At 41.5% G+C, this 13,124-nt stretch overlaps 2 protein-coding genes across 5 annotated transcripts in view; one reads left to right on the top strand and one right to left on the bottom strand.

The window, feature by feature from the left end:
* RERE (arginine-glutamic acid dipeptide repeats) overlaps positions 1-7,893 on the bottom strand; it is a 407,198-nt gene extending 399,305 nt beyond the window's left edge. For 2 of the 3 annotated variants that reach the window (XM_065935819.1, XM_065935820.1), the window contains exon 1: positions 7,339-7,892. The gene's annotated coding sequence lies outside the window, so the exon portion shown is untranslated. Of the gene's footprint in view, positions 1-7,338 lie in introns of all 3 variants that reach the window. The other variant, XM_065935816.1, reaches the window with a different exon arrangement.
* Positions 7,050-13,124, top strand: part of CA6 (carbonic anhydrase 6) — a 165,008-nt gene continuing 158,933 nt past the window's right edge. For both annotated transcript variants that reach the window (XM_065935826.1, XM_065935824.1), the window contains exon 1: positions 7,050-7,369. The gene's annotated coding sequence lies outside the window, so the exon portion shown is untranslated. The remainder of the gene's footprint in view (positions 7,370-13,124) is intronic.

The following is a 13,124-nucleotide window of genomic DNA, read 5'->3' as shown; positions in this document are numbered from 1 at the left end:
GACCTCTGGGCCAAAACTGCTAAGCCACTTCCAGACAACCAACCACAGAAACTGTGAGAGGATAAATTTTACTGTGCTGTCACCAAGTTTTGAGGTAATCTGCTACGCAACAACACATAACTAATACAACCCAATAGGACTGTGTGTCTCTAAAACATTTATCCTTTTTTAAACTTATTTTATTGAGGTATGATCTGCAATATTTTGCTAAGTTCTGCTGCACAACAAAGTGATTCTGTTACATATATACATACACACACACACATATTCTTATTCACATTCTCTTCCTACATATATACATACACACACACACATATTCTTATTCACATTCTCTTCCATTACAGTTTTAAAGTGTTTTTTTCTTGTTTGTTTGTTTTCTGGCTGTGCTGTTCTTCGCTGCTGCACAAACGAGCTTTCTCTGGTTGCAGCGTGCAGGCTCATCACTGTGCTGGCTTCTCTTGCTGCAGAGCGCAGGCTCCAGGGAGGGGCTCAGTAGTCGTGGCACATGGGCTTAGTTGCTCTGCAGCAGGTAGATCTTCCCAGAACAGGGATCAAACCCATGTCCCCTGCATTAGCAGAAGCGTTCTTAACCACTGGACCATTAGGAAAGCCCTCCATTATGGTTTATCACAGGATACTGAACACAGTTAGTTCCCTATACTATATAGTAGGATCTTGCTGTTTATCCCCTAAAACACTATCTTAACTTCTAACAGTATACAGTATACACCAATGGCCAGTATAGAGAAAATTTCTAGAAGGCTGTTCTCTTCATCTTTACATGTAAAGATGTACACGTGTAAAATGTACACGTATTGTAAGGCTTACCTCAGCGAACTACATAGTTAAGTACCTGTTTTTGTTTATTATTTGTTAGGAGAGTCTTGCCAGTGCTTATGCTTATAAGCATAAGCAGTTGTCCAAAAAAAAAGTGATATATCTTGAATAAGAGTTCAGTTATTGGAGCAGAGTTAAAAAAGAAAAATATTGATTTGATCCAATTAAAAGATGGGATGAGGAATAACAGATACAACAATCAAAAATAACTCCAGAATGACAACTGTATAAGGTGGAAACAGCAGTTATGTGGTACCCTTGGAAGTACTAGAGTGCAAAACTTGCTTGAAGAAACACAGTACAGAGCAGGAAGGCATAACAGTAACACCCAGAATTTACTTCATTATTAAGGAAAAAAGGACAAGCCACCTGATTAACAAAGGATTAGCTTTACATGTGTTTCTCAAACTGTTCTACAGACTATTGGTTCTCATTAAAACATGATAGTTATTCTTCAGGGAAGAGGGGAGAAAAAGAAAAAACCTTTTACATACCACAGTCCTGTTTTTTAAGGCTTCAGAGTGCTAATATGCATTATAAATCTATGTGACCTCAGAAAACTTAAAATACTTGCAACATATTAATATGTCATGACTACAGTTGGGGAAACACCAATTTGGGCAGGCAGCTAGGTAGATGGGTAGATTAACAGGAAATTTTTAAAAAAGATAAATGCAATGAAATGATCTCAGCTGAAAGAGTGTGACTGACTACCAGCTATGACTCGGTAGAGCTTCTTAAAGCAAAATAAACTGTTAGATAAGCTACCAAAAGCAACAACAGCTGTACCAGATGTCAGGGAAAATGAATATGGAAAAAACGTGATAGGAAAAAACCAGAAGAAACAATTTCCCTTTGCACAGGCCACCATTCAGAATGCCTCCCATAACCTCAGCTTCTAACAGCTGGGGTGAAGGGTGAGCACTCTACCAACTAGAAGGCAAGTGGGTAGCTGAAGAGGTGGTCTGGCCCCAAACCCTCTATCAATAGTAATGGTAACTTACAACCTATCAGATCTTCTTTCCTGGGAAACTGAATATATTGAGAGTCCTTAGTGGAGGTGGAAGCAGAGACACAGACACAAAGGAACCAGAGATAAAACAGCTGAGTGAAGAGCAGAGGATTAGGTGGGTCAGCTCTGGCAGTTTAGTGCCTTGTGCAGAAAAGGAACGCCTTCTTTTGGTAGAAACTCTAAGCTAGTATGTTACTGTTCAACCTGAACAATCTTCTGCGGTGGCCCAGCCAGAGCAGCCGGACGACACCCGTCAGCCACGTTCAGTGACCCACCGAGAAAGACGGGAGAGAGGAAGGAAAGGGAATGGGCAGGAGCAACATGGTCTCTGGCTTTAACAAGGAGCATCTAGTTTAAATTCACTGGAATGAGGTTTTCATACATCAAACATGTTTTTAAATCAGTGGCCAGAGCCTCCCCATCCCACGAGGAATGGAGCCAGGTTCCATTACGTACTGTGTCCAGTAAGGACACACTTCCCCAGGGGAGCCAGGTTCTCCCAGGGGGCTAGGTTTTCACGGCCTCCCCAGCAGTTTCTTCGAACACACATGTAGACACATGCCCACACTCCCGCCGGCTCACACTCAACATACACAGTAAGTGCCACCACCGTACCACCCGCTCCCGCTTCCCACCCCCAGGAGTAAACGCATCAGGAATCAGGCCTCTGGGAACCGCTGGACACTGCAGGTGTTAATGAGCAGACACACGCGTGCTCCGCCAAGCGTGTGTGCTCCAGTGGGTTTCTGCAGGAGGGGCTCTCCATGCTGTCCAGGGATGCTGTGTGGCCGTGTTTGCTCACAAGCTCTGCTCCAGGTTAGTCCAGCCCATGGTGTAAATACTGCCCTCTCCTGAGGGGTGTCCTTATGCTACAGAGTCTGGACAGCTACACACTGCCCTGAAGTAGGGTATATGGCCAACAAACTCTTCCCACTAAGAAGGCAGCGAGGTCATCTGGTCACGAAAGCTAGCCAATATCCGCACTCCTAACAGTGCTCAGCATTCACAAGGCCCATCTGAACCTGAGGTGCTTCTGTTAGGCCTGGCCCTCACGGTTCACATTTCTGTTCCACTTCTGCCTAATACGTGAGAATGACCTGGAAGACTTCCTGTTCCTCGTCCTAAACCCTTACAGTAAATCATATGTATAACTAGTTTAAAATCAGGGCATGACCCACGGCTTCTACTTCTGATGCAAAAGCCCAAGACAAATAAGCAGTAAAGATTCCTCAAATACCAAGTGATCTATGAATTAGAGGTCGTATCATTTTGTAACGTAACCATATAAGGAAACAGTCCACAGTGAGGTATGCTGCTGACACACTGGCAGATTTTACCAAATAGAAACAATTTTACACTGGCACAAACAGGTCACCTTACCCAAAAAACCTTACACAGTATTAGCAGTTCTATTGACCTAGTTACCTAATATACAGACCCATATTACGTCTTACATTACTTGCCAAACCAACGAGTAATACGAATCATAATTCCAAACAAAATCCAGTCTAGTACATATATTTTGTATTTCAGCATGTTTGAGTTATTTGTGACCAAATGTTCATGAAAGTGACTTAAGCAAACTTAAGCATTTTCTCTTTATTCTTTAAAAAAACACTCAAACTCTATTAGGCAAGAAACTAAGCACACGCCAACAAGCTCCCCAATCACACTCAGAGAGGACAAGCAGAGCTACAAATACGGAATAATTGCCAAGCTATCAATAATTAATGACCACTTAACTATGATTCGAGAGAAATTCCTGGTTGTCGAAAAGCCCTGTGATAATGCTGATGAAAAGCATTATCAGAAACTGATTATCTCAGACAATGGTGCATTGTTTGAGGGTATATATGTGTGTGTGTGATGAAGTTCACAGCTATGTTACACTAGTGACTTGAATTTTCTGCTATCTTAACCTTCAAATCAACTGCAAAAGAAACTGCCAAGAGGAGTAAGTAGAAGAGCACAAAATTCCTCAAAGAATTTGGCATATACAGCTTATTTTACTACTTAATTTTTTATGATTATTGAAATTTGAACATGATGTCAAAGAGTCAAAACCAATTTTAAAAGCAAAGGGTCCTTACTAAATCCATAGTAATACTCAACATACGCTGGTTTTTAGAAGGGCACAAGTCATATTCTTGTACGTGTGTGTGTGTGTGTTTACAGGACCTGGCACATTTCTGTTCACTATTACAAAGAATTGCTGCAGGACCTGACAGTGATTACTGTCTCACTTTTTTAAAACTTTTGGCCTAAACAATAAATCAAAGTTCAGAAAATAACTGATGCATTTATTTCTTGATTTCGATTACATTTTTGTTGTGAATTGGTTCTGTTACTCTAGTTACCTTGCAATAAAACACTGGCAGAGAACATATTGGACTGAAATTACCTGACTCTATCACTGCTGAATAAATAATACATTTGACCTGTTCACATTTCACCGTGAAAGATCCACACCTTTAGAGATTACACTCTAAGCTTTGAAAGCAAAATGAGTCAGAAATCACATTCCTAAGAGCAGCCAGTTTGGAACAGAAGATGTTTATCTTACACCGAGTCACCCTTGCCACGGCAAACTTCTCTACCAGTTCACTTTGTTTAAAACAATTGAAATGGGTAGGATGTGCAATGATAAAAATTCTCTGAGGCATTTATCAAGCAGATTATCTCTGAAACTACACCTTGGCTTAGAGCCTCTGAGCAGGAGTTTGGCCTTCTGTGCTAATCTGTACACTTATTTCCCATTTTCTCTTGACTCTGTTTTTTCTTTTTTACTCTAACCCATAGAATAAGTTAACCTAACAGATGTAATTTTATTTATGTTTATATGACTGCTGGAAACACTACTGACATGTCACACTATTACATAAGAAAAACTGCTGATTTCAGTGAGTTCCTCTCCTACCCTTCCATCCCCACCCACCCACCTCTTTCATTAAATCTCTGAGGAAAACCTCTGGGTCCAGGGCTGGGATTTTTCTTTTCCGTAGGCTAGGTCTACTTGACCTTTTACTAATGATACTGAAAACTTTTTTAAAGACTGTTAATTATGTAGAGCTTCCAATACCAAGAATACAAAGCAACTCCTTTTTTAAAAAAATATTTCAAGACAAATTGCATTTCTCATAAAAGACAGGGAGTCCTTGGAAGTCACAATGCATAAATACTTCTAATAATAGAGCAAATTAATGTCAAGGCAGCCAATAGTGGAAAAAGTCTCAATGCAGCCATCCCTGTCAGAGGGCATCTGTATGAGCAGCTCGGGGAAGTGGCATTTGCAGGAAGGCACTACAACTGTGTTCAAAAGAAAATCATTAGGCCTCAGCCGTTAATCCCCTCCCCCATCCTCTTCCTCTGGATCCTTCAAGGCAATTAACCAGTAGAAGGTGCTATTTTGCACCCATCTAATTCACACCAACCTGCATCCTTGGCCCAGAGCTGGTTTAACCCAGCTGAACTCTTATCAGCCTATTCCCTGTCCAGTGTTCCAAGAAGCTTCTACATTAGCCCCCGAAGCAGAAAACCAGATCTTTTCTTATAACCCCTATTTACAAACCAATACACAGTGATAGCTCACTAGCTATCAAACCTTCAGATCACGAATACATCAAAACATAACACACTTTGTTAACTATTAACCTCAAAGACAATCTTTATTATCTTACCTGAGACAATCTACTTCTACCTAGAAAAGATGACCCTGGTCACAGTCACTACAGTAACAGTCGACTGAACAAATCACTGTCCCCAGCAAAGTCAGGGGCAATGAGGAATTCAAACACTGACTATAAGGCCACGACATATAATAAGGGATTTTATCTTTACAGACACAAAAAGAGAGAGCAGTTGAAACCAAGGCTGCAAAGGAAAGAAAGGGCGGTGGGTAAGAGGCGTCTCTGAACATGTTTTTGAGTGTCCTTTAGTTTCCGACATACTCTTCTCCCTCTTACAAGGCTGCGATAAAAAAAAAAAGAAAAAAAAAAAAGGCCAGACAGGAGATAGGTGAGAGAAAGCTGAAGAAGAAAAGCACCCACCCTTCCCCCATCTCCTCTCCCCTCTCCCCAAAAGAGCCGTGTTTGTCTGTGCAAACCTAGTCCCAAATACAGGAGAGAGAGAGAATGAATGTGTGTATGGAAGAACAATGAGCCCTCTGCCTGGTATTGTGTCTGTGTGTGTGTATGTGTGTGTGTGTGTCTGCCTCTTTTCCCTTCGACCTCAACAACAACAGGGAGAGCTGGAAGCCAGCTTTCTATCCAGCCCAGGCCAACGAAATCAAAACTGGTTTATAATTTACGGTGGAATTAACTCAGCAATCAGATCCAGGAAAGGCAACAGCTACTCAAAGATGATTTTATTACTGTCTAGATCCGTCCTCTCTCCCCTCCCCCAACAGACTGAGCCGAAAGACACCAGGGTACAACAGACAAAAAGGTCTCACTTTAAATGGAAAGTAATTATCAAAATTGTTTCAAATCTTAAACATAGAACTGCATTAATCTTGTGTTACAATGTTTGTTTTGCAATTCACTGTGAGTTACCCTTTTACTAGTTATCTTTCTAGTGTTTAAAAAATTGCTTTGGAGAAAGCTATTTCAGGATTCATACAAAACTACTTTCTAAATGTACCTCAAAATAGTAACACATACTGAAACATTTAAAGCGCCCAGTTTCTCAAGGACACATTCTGCTTAAATCAATGTTTGAAGTCTGTAATCCAGAAAAATTGTAAGCAAACCTTGGAAAAGAGGCAGAAGAAAATGACAATTCAACAATGAATCATTTTGTTTTCCTTTCAACAACTTCTCAAACAAACCAGTTTCAAAGCAAAGGAAACCTGCAATGCTTTCCCCCTCCCTACACACACACACAATCTATGTAAAACTACTTTTTCTTCTTTCCAAAAGCTTAAAAAAAAAAAACTACTACTACTAATAAACATGAAAGCCACTCTCCTTCAGAGAGACAAACTAAAACAGGATAAGAATCTTTTTCTACTGCAAGTGAATTTTAGTTTTAAAATTCAAGCAGCACGCAGAGAATTAGAGATTTCAAACACAAAGAATCTTCCCCTAATGGGAAAATGATACTTTAAGTCCTCCTACCCCTCACGACCCCCCAAATCCTCAAACATTCAAGAAATTCGCAGTTTCGGTCCTGGACTTCCTCCCTCCTCGCCCCCGCCCCCAGTTCAGCCCACGATTTTAGTCACATGAAAGAGTTTAACCTCAGACAAGTCAAAACAGAGCAAGACCGAGAAGCAAAGAAAGAGCCGGGGTCAGCAGGCGAAAGAGACAGTTACCTGGCCGGCACAGGGTCGAGCGGCCCCGGCCCTTGATTCCCGCCTGCCCCGCCATGCGCGGCCCCCACCCGGGACCCTGGCTTCCAAGCCGACTCCTCGGGCCCGCCCCACCCCCGCGCCCAGGACGAGGGGCCACAACTGCAGGCAGACGCCGCGCGCGGGCCACTCGGAGACTCACCTCCCCCGGATGCGCTACACCATCAATGGAGGTGTGTTCGGCCGGCTCCCGGGAAAGTGGGGGGACGGGGCTGCAGGCCCGCGGGGCTGGGGCCGCCGGACTCGGGCCGAGGGCGAGCCGGCCGCGGGAACAGAGCCAGGGGCTACGGGGGCTTCCCTCCCGTGACCTTTCGTGCGGGCCCCACCAGCCTCTGCGCTCGGCCAGTCCTTCAGGAGCGAGAGCCCAGGCTCATGTCTGGTTTAGTTTTTCTGAGGGCGAGGGGGCTCCCGGAGGATGATGGTGATTTTTTTTTTTTTCCCCTCTCAACTAGGAGAGAAAACGAGGCAGAGACAATGTGGGAGGCGAACGAGGGGAGAGGAGCGGGGAGGCGGAGGCGGGAGCTAGACCCGAGCCGGGCGAGCGTCTCGGGCGTGCGGGAAGAAGAGGAGGCTGGGAGCGCGGGGGGCGGCTCGCGAGCGTCTGTGGGAGCAGCGGCGCCTCGGCGATGGTGGCCGAGCCGCTGCGGGGCTGCTGCACCGACCCACCGCCCACTCCGCGCTCGGGTCCGGCCCACCTCGCAGTATCGCGCCCTGCCATTGGCGCGACCTGGAGTGACGCGCAAGGAGGCCTCGCCAATGGGAGGCGGAGGGCGGGGAGAGGGGCGGGACTTCTTTGAGCTTTTTATCTCTCTCTCTCTCTCTCTCTCTCTCTCTCTCTCTTTTTTTTTTTTTTTTTTTAATTTCTAATAAAATGAGCAGAAGAGAAGGAGGGGAGCGGCCGAGCCCCTGCGACGCGGCGGCCAGGCTCGAGCGCGCGCTCCAGGCGACGGCTGGGCCGTGGGCTGATCTCCCCGCTGGCTGCGTCTTTGTGCGGGTCGCGGGCCGAGGCGCGCAGCGGGCAGGTCCCAGGGGCCGGGGTGGCCGGAGTCCAGTTGCTCCTGTTATTACCAGGGTCACGGTTTGCTTTTTCAGCCACTTAAAACGCGAATTCATATCCCTGGGAGATCCGGAGTGGGTTCGAAAGATTCGCTCCAAGACTCGAAATTCTGATGCGCATTTACGTCTTCAGAATAAGTCTTTGGCAAAAGACTATTTAGAAGAAAAAAGAAATTGGTAGATTGCACTGCTAGTATGAAAAAAAAAACTATAAAAATAGCAAGCCTGAAAAGAAAGTCTCATCAAGGAAAAAGAAGGGACACAGACACAGAGGAGATTTCGGAAAGCGAGGAGTGTACACAACTCTAGGCCGTAAGTTTGAAAAATAAAATCTAAAAACAGGGAAAAAAATCCAAGTATCACCTTTTCTTTGAGAAATATTGTGTCCCACTTTCCCAAAAACTGATAATCACAGGGTCTCCACTGCTATAAGGGAATTGCGGGGCAGGCCAAACGTTCAGATTCCATTTAATATAATTTATAGGATTGAGGGGTTTGGAATTTTTAATTATGATTAGCAGTTTTTGAAATGCATATCATGCTTATTGAGTTCTTTCACAGACCCTGGCAAGAATCCAGGGTGAATCATCAACCTATTGTTGGTTTGTTAATACACTGAAATGTTTATTGGTCCTTATATCATACACTCTTCCTGAAGGAGCTCAGATCTGTATATAATAGAATAATTAAGGGATAGAACATAGCACAAAATAATTCACTCATCACTTTCAAATAAACTGATAATTTTCTCTTTGCAATATCTATTCAGGTTGCAATTTCCACATCCAACAGTTTAAAAAATAATAGGACTAATAGATACTATTTGATGGTGACCCAGACATCTAAAATCAAATGTGTCTTTATCACTACCTTTCAGAGTAACTTTCAGCAGGAAAATTCCTTTCTGCTGCAATTCCAGCTATGAAATGGGGAAACTAGTTAATACCACCATATCTCTAATAATGTGAGAACTGAATTTTACAACATCATAAATTTGATAAACAGTTCTCAACCACCTAGATACAGATGGAACTATTCCACATCAGTTTGGAAATGATGAAAAGTAAAGTGCGTTAGTTAGATGGCTTCGCTTGCCATCAAAGTCTACATTTACAGCAGCACGATTTCTAATAAATGTTCAGCTCTGTAGTGGAGGAATGGACAATGGTTCTAAGAGGATACCCAGAGGATCCTGCAGGGCCATTCAGCAGGGAAGAGAGAGGTTCTCGAAATCTGAAAGGGACTGACATCATTTTCACTTCTTTTTTTTTAAATGTAGATTTAAAAGTCTTGAAATTCCACATTGCTATAAAGCATAATATTATTGTATTGGGCCAAAAATTAGCCAACGAGATCTGTTTAACTGTAACAATCCCATGCAAGAATTGTAGTCCAGCCATAAAGTCACAGAATACAGGCTTCCTTCCAAGGAACTTAGAGAATGATAAGGTAATAACAATACACTGTAATAAGAACAACGATTAAACCACTGTTTGAAAGCTTATTACGTTCCAAGCACCAGGCAAAGCATGTTGCTTTCTTAGCCTACTTAGTCCTGACAGCAGTTCATGAAGTGTATTATTAGTATCTCCATTTTAAAGGTCAAGAAACTGGGGCTTAGGAAAGTTAAATAACTTGCTTAAGGTGAAAGAGTTCAAATATCTAGTAGGTTATTTTTCACACGATGAAATTAGAAAAAGTTTCCTTATTTTCTTTTTGGCAAGCTTTAGAATATAGGGATCACTTATCTGAACCTGATAACATCAAGAAGGACTTTTGTTAGTTATTTTATATATCTTACTATGAGTAGAGGTGATTTAATTTGTATACAGAAGTCAAATCAGACATAATACTATTATTTAAAAGAAGCCAGGAGAAAAAGAGGTTATTTAATAAATGGTGTTGAGTAATCAGATAGCTCTGTGGATAAACAAAAACAACTCAGAAAAACAGAATTTTTTTAATTAAATTTCTGTTATTCCTAAACCTCTTTCCCTAAATTATAAATGGATATTTTTTAAATGTAAAAATTGAAACCACTAAACCACTATTTCTTAGGTTGAGTTTACTTGTGTTTATTATTGTCTTCTATAACCTACATATAGGTTATGCTCATTTTTTGTATATGTCAGATATTTTGTTATTTTTTAAAATGAAACAATAAAAGTATTAAAGGAATACTAAAACTTTTTTCAGTCATAAATTGGAGAAGTTCTTTCTAAGCATGAAAGGAAGCCCAGAGGTCATAAAGAAAAAATATCAATAAATTTTGCTGCATAAATATTTTATATCACTATAAAGCATAAAAAATACCATAGCACTGCAAGAAACAAGCTAACAGGGGAAATATTTTCAACACTATGCAACAGGGCTAACTTCCTGAATACGAACAGCTTGTTCAAATTTGTAAGAAAAAAAAAAAATCAATGGAAAAACATTGATATACGTTCGTGCTCATACACAAAATATTGTGTTTGAGCAAAAAAAAAGTCACAGAAAAAAATGTGTTCAGTAAACATATACTCAAAATGAAATAAAAGCAAATTAAAATCACCTCTTAGGAATTTTTTCTAACTTCAAAAATATTGATGAGAATGTGGGGAAACAGGCCCTCTGATGCACTGTTGGTAAAAATGTAATCATTCCATTTTTTAGAACACAATTTGGCACAATCTATGAAAATGATAAATATCCATACCCTTTGATCCAGTGACTCTGCTTCTAGAAAGCCATTCTACAAATAATTTTTCACAAATGTACAAAAATATATATAAAAGACTTGCAACATTATTTATAATGGTGAAAACCAAAAAAAGCCCAACACCCATCAACAAAAAATGTTTAAATGAATTATGGTACAAACATACAATGAAATACCTTACAACTTTCAAAAAGAATGTAGTAAATCTGACAACTAATAAAGAATAGTAGCCACGATTCAGAGTTAAATGAAAAAAGCCAGTCACAGAACAATTATGTAAAGTATAATTCCATTTGTAGTCTAAAAATAACTATTTTGTATCTGCTTCAAAACATCTAGAAACTTGTCCACCCAGAAACATATCCACCAGGCATGGAAGGAAAATGAGGCAGGAAGAGGAGATTGACTTTTGACTTCATTCAACTCTGTTCTGTTTTTTTTTTTTTCTTTTTATATCAAACATGTATAATTTTTAAAGAATTCAAATTATTTGAACATATGGCCAGTAACTAGCCTTCATAATTCACCAGAAGTACTCAAGCTTTAGAACAAGTAAATTATTTTCCCCTAAAATGCCTTAAGCAAAACTGGGGTACTTTATCCAGTCTGGTAACAAACTGAAGCTCATTTCTAGGCATTTTCTTTGAATCTGCCTTTCAAGTTTATGTCGTACAGATACCAGCCAATAATGAGCTTCAGCTACCTCCACACACACATCATTGTACTTTTTAGGTCCATCCACCAGCAGTAATGGCTACTTACTCCTTTCTCGTTGCAGCCCCTCTTTCTGCAGGCATTCAGCACTCACCTTACATACCCACAGTGGGTTTGTACTTTATTATCTCCTGTGAACCAGACTTGCTCCCTCTCCAGCCTCCTTCCTCAGGACAAGAAACCCATGGCAGCCTTTGAAAGTCCCCCCGCTGAGATGGAGCAGTGGGTGATTTCTGGAGGCTTATTGCAAATTGCTGGAAGCACATGTCGTGCGTGCAGACACATACAAAAATGAAACAGATTTTCCTCCCAAAAAAGGATCAAAATCAGAAACCTCTTTCCTTTGTTTGGACATGGCTTATCGTGGGCAGCAATTAAGGTTCTCAATTTAACTCCTGACTTGATGAATTTTCTTTCAACCAGAATGAGTACAAGTGGAGCTTGCTCCTCTCTGAGTCACACTCAGCCAGCCAATAGCACTGCATGCTGTCCGAAGGCTCGGGGATTCCTTTTGGGTGAGATCTAAACCCCAAATCTGACTTCTGACCACGTGTGGCGATTGAAAAGTCACACAGGGCTTTGTGAAAGAATGAAGGGGAGGAGATGCTGATTTTCGTTGTCTTGGCCCAATTCCAAGTTTGATCATTAGCTATCCTCCTCCTTTGTCTGCCTGCCGTCTCGTGCTATTCCACACTTCCTGTTGTAAACAGCTGTCCACTGTTAACTGAGAGAGCCAAAGAGCCAGTGGATTCCACTCTGGGGAAAGCTGCATTTCAAGATTAACATTTCCTCTGCATCTATTGGTAAATTCCTTAGGTTTACCTTGGAGGGAAGGTGTAGTTTTCTAGGGAGAATAAGGTCATAATAATGGGGACTTGAAAATTATCTGCAAACCCTATTTTGTCTAAATGGTGAACAAAGAAAGCTGGCGTGGATCACAAAGGGGCCCTTGGAAGGAAGAGGCCAAAGGAAATATATTTTAGATCCTACCACATTATTTGGGTTATCAGAATTTAATCTTATAACATTGATGTGGCAGTTGCTATTAGCCACCCAAATGCATTGTCTTTTCAATCCAAGGCGTATATACACACAGAGGAAACAGGCAAGTAACTCACAATCCTGCAAAATTCACCCTCGGTCATCCAGCTTTGGTGTCTAATTTGTACATCTCTGAGTCAGTCACTTTAATGCCTCTCTCTCTTTGACACTTAAGGCATCTCAATTTCAAAATATCCACATTCCTGATCCTCTCAGCCCCAAATGTCTCCTAGTACTCCAACTTCCAGAGTAAATTCTTTGCTTACTTTTTCATCTTGAGAGCATTTTAACTTGGAAGCATTCAGAATGTCCTTCAATAAGCAAATGAAGGACTTCCCTGGTGGTCCAGGGGTTAAGAATCCAACTTGGAATGCAGGGGATGGGTTGCCATCTCCTTCTTCGGGGTATCTTTGCAA

This window comes from Muntiacus reevesi, chromosome 5, assembly GCF_963930625.1.
Source record: "Muntiacus reevesi chromosome 5, mMunRee1.1, whole genome shotgun sequence".
Classification (NCBI taxonomy): domain Eukaryota; kingdom Metazoa; phylum Chordata; class Mammalia; order Artiodactyla; family Cervidae; genus Muntiacus; species Muntiacus reevesi.
Note: the sequence above shows the minus strand (reverse complement) of the source record. Positions and strands in the feature narration are given on the sequence as shown.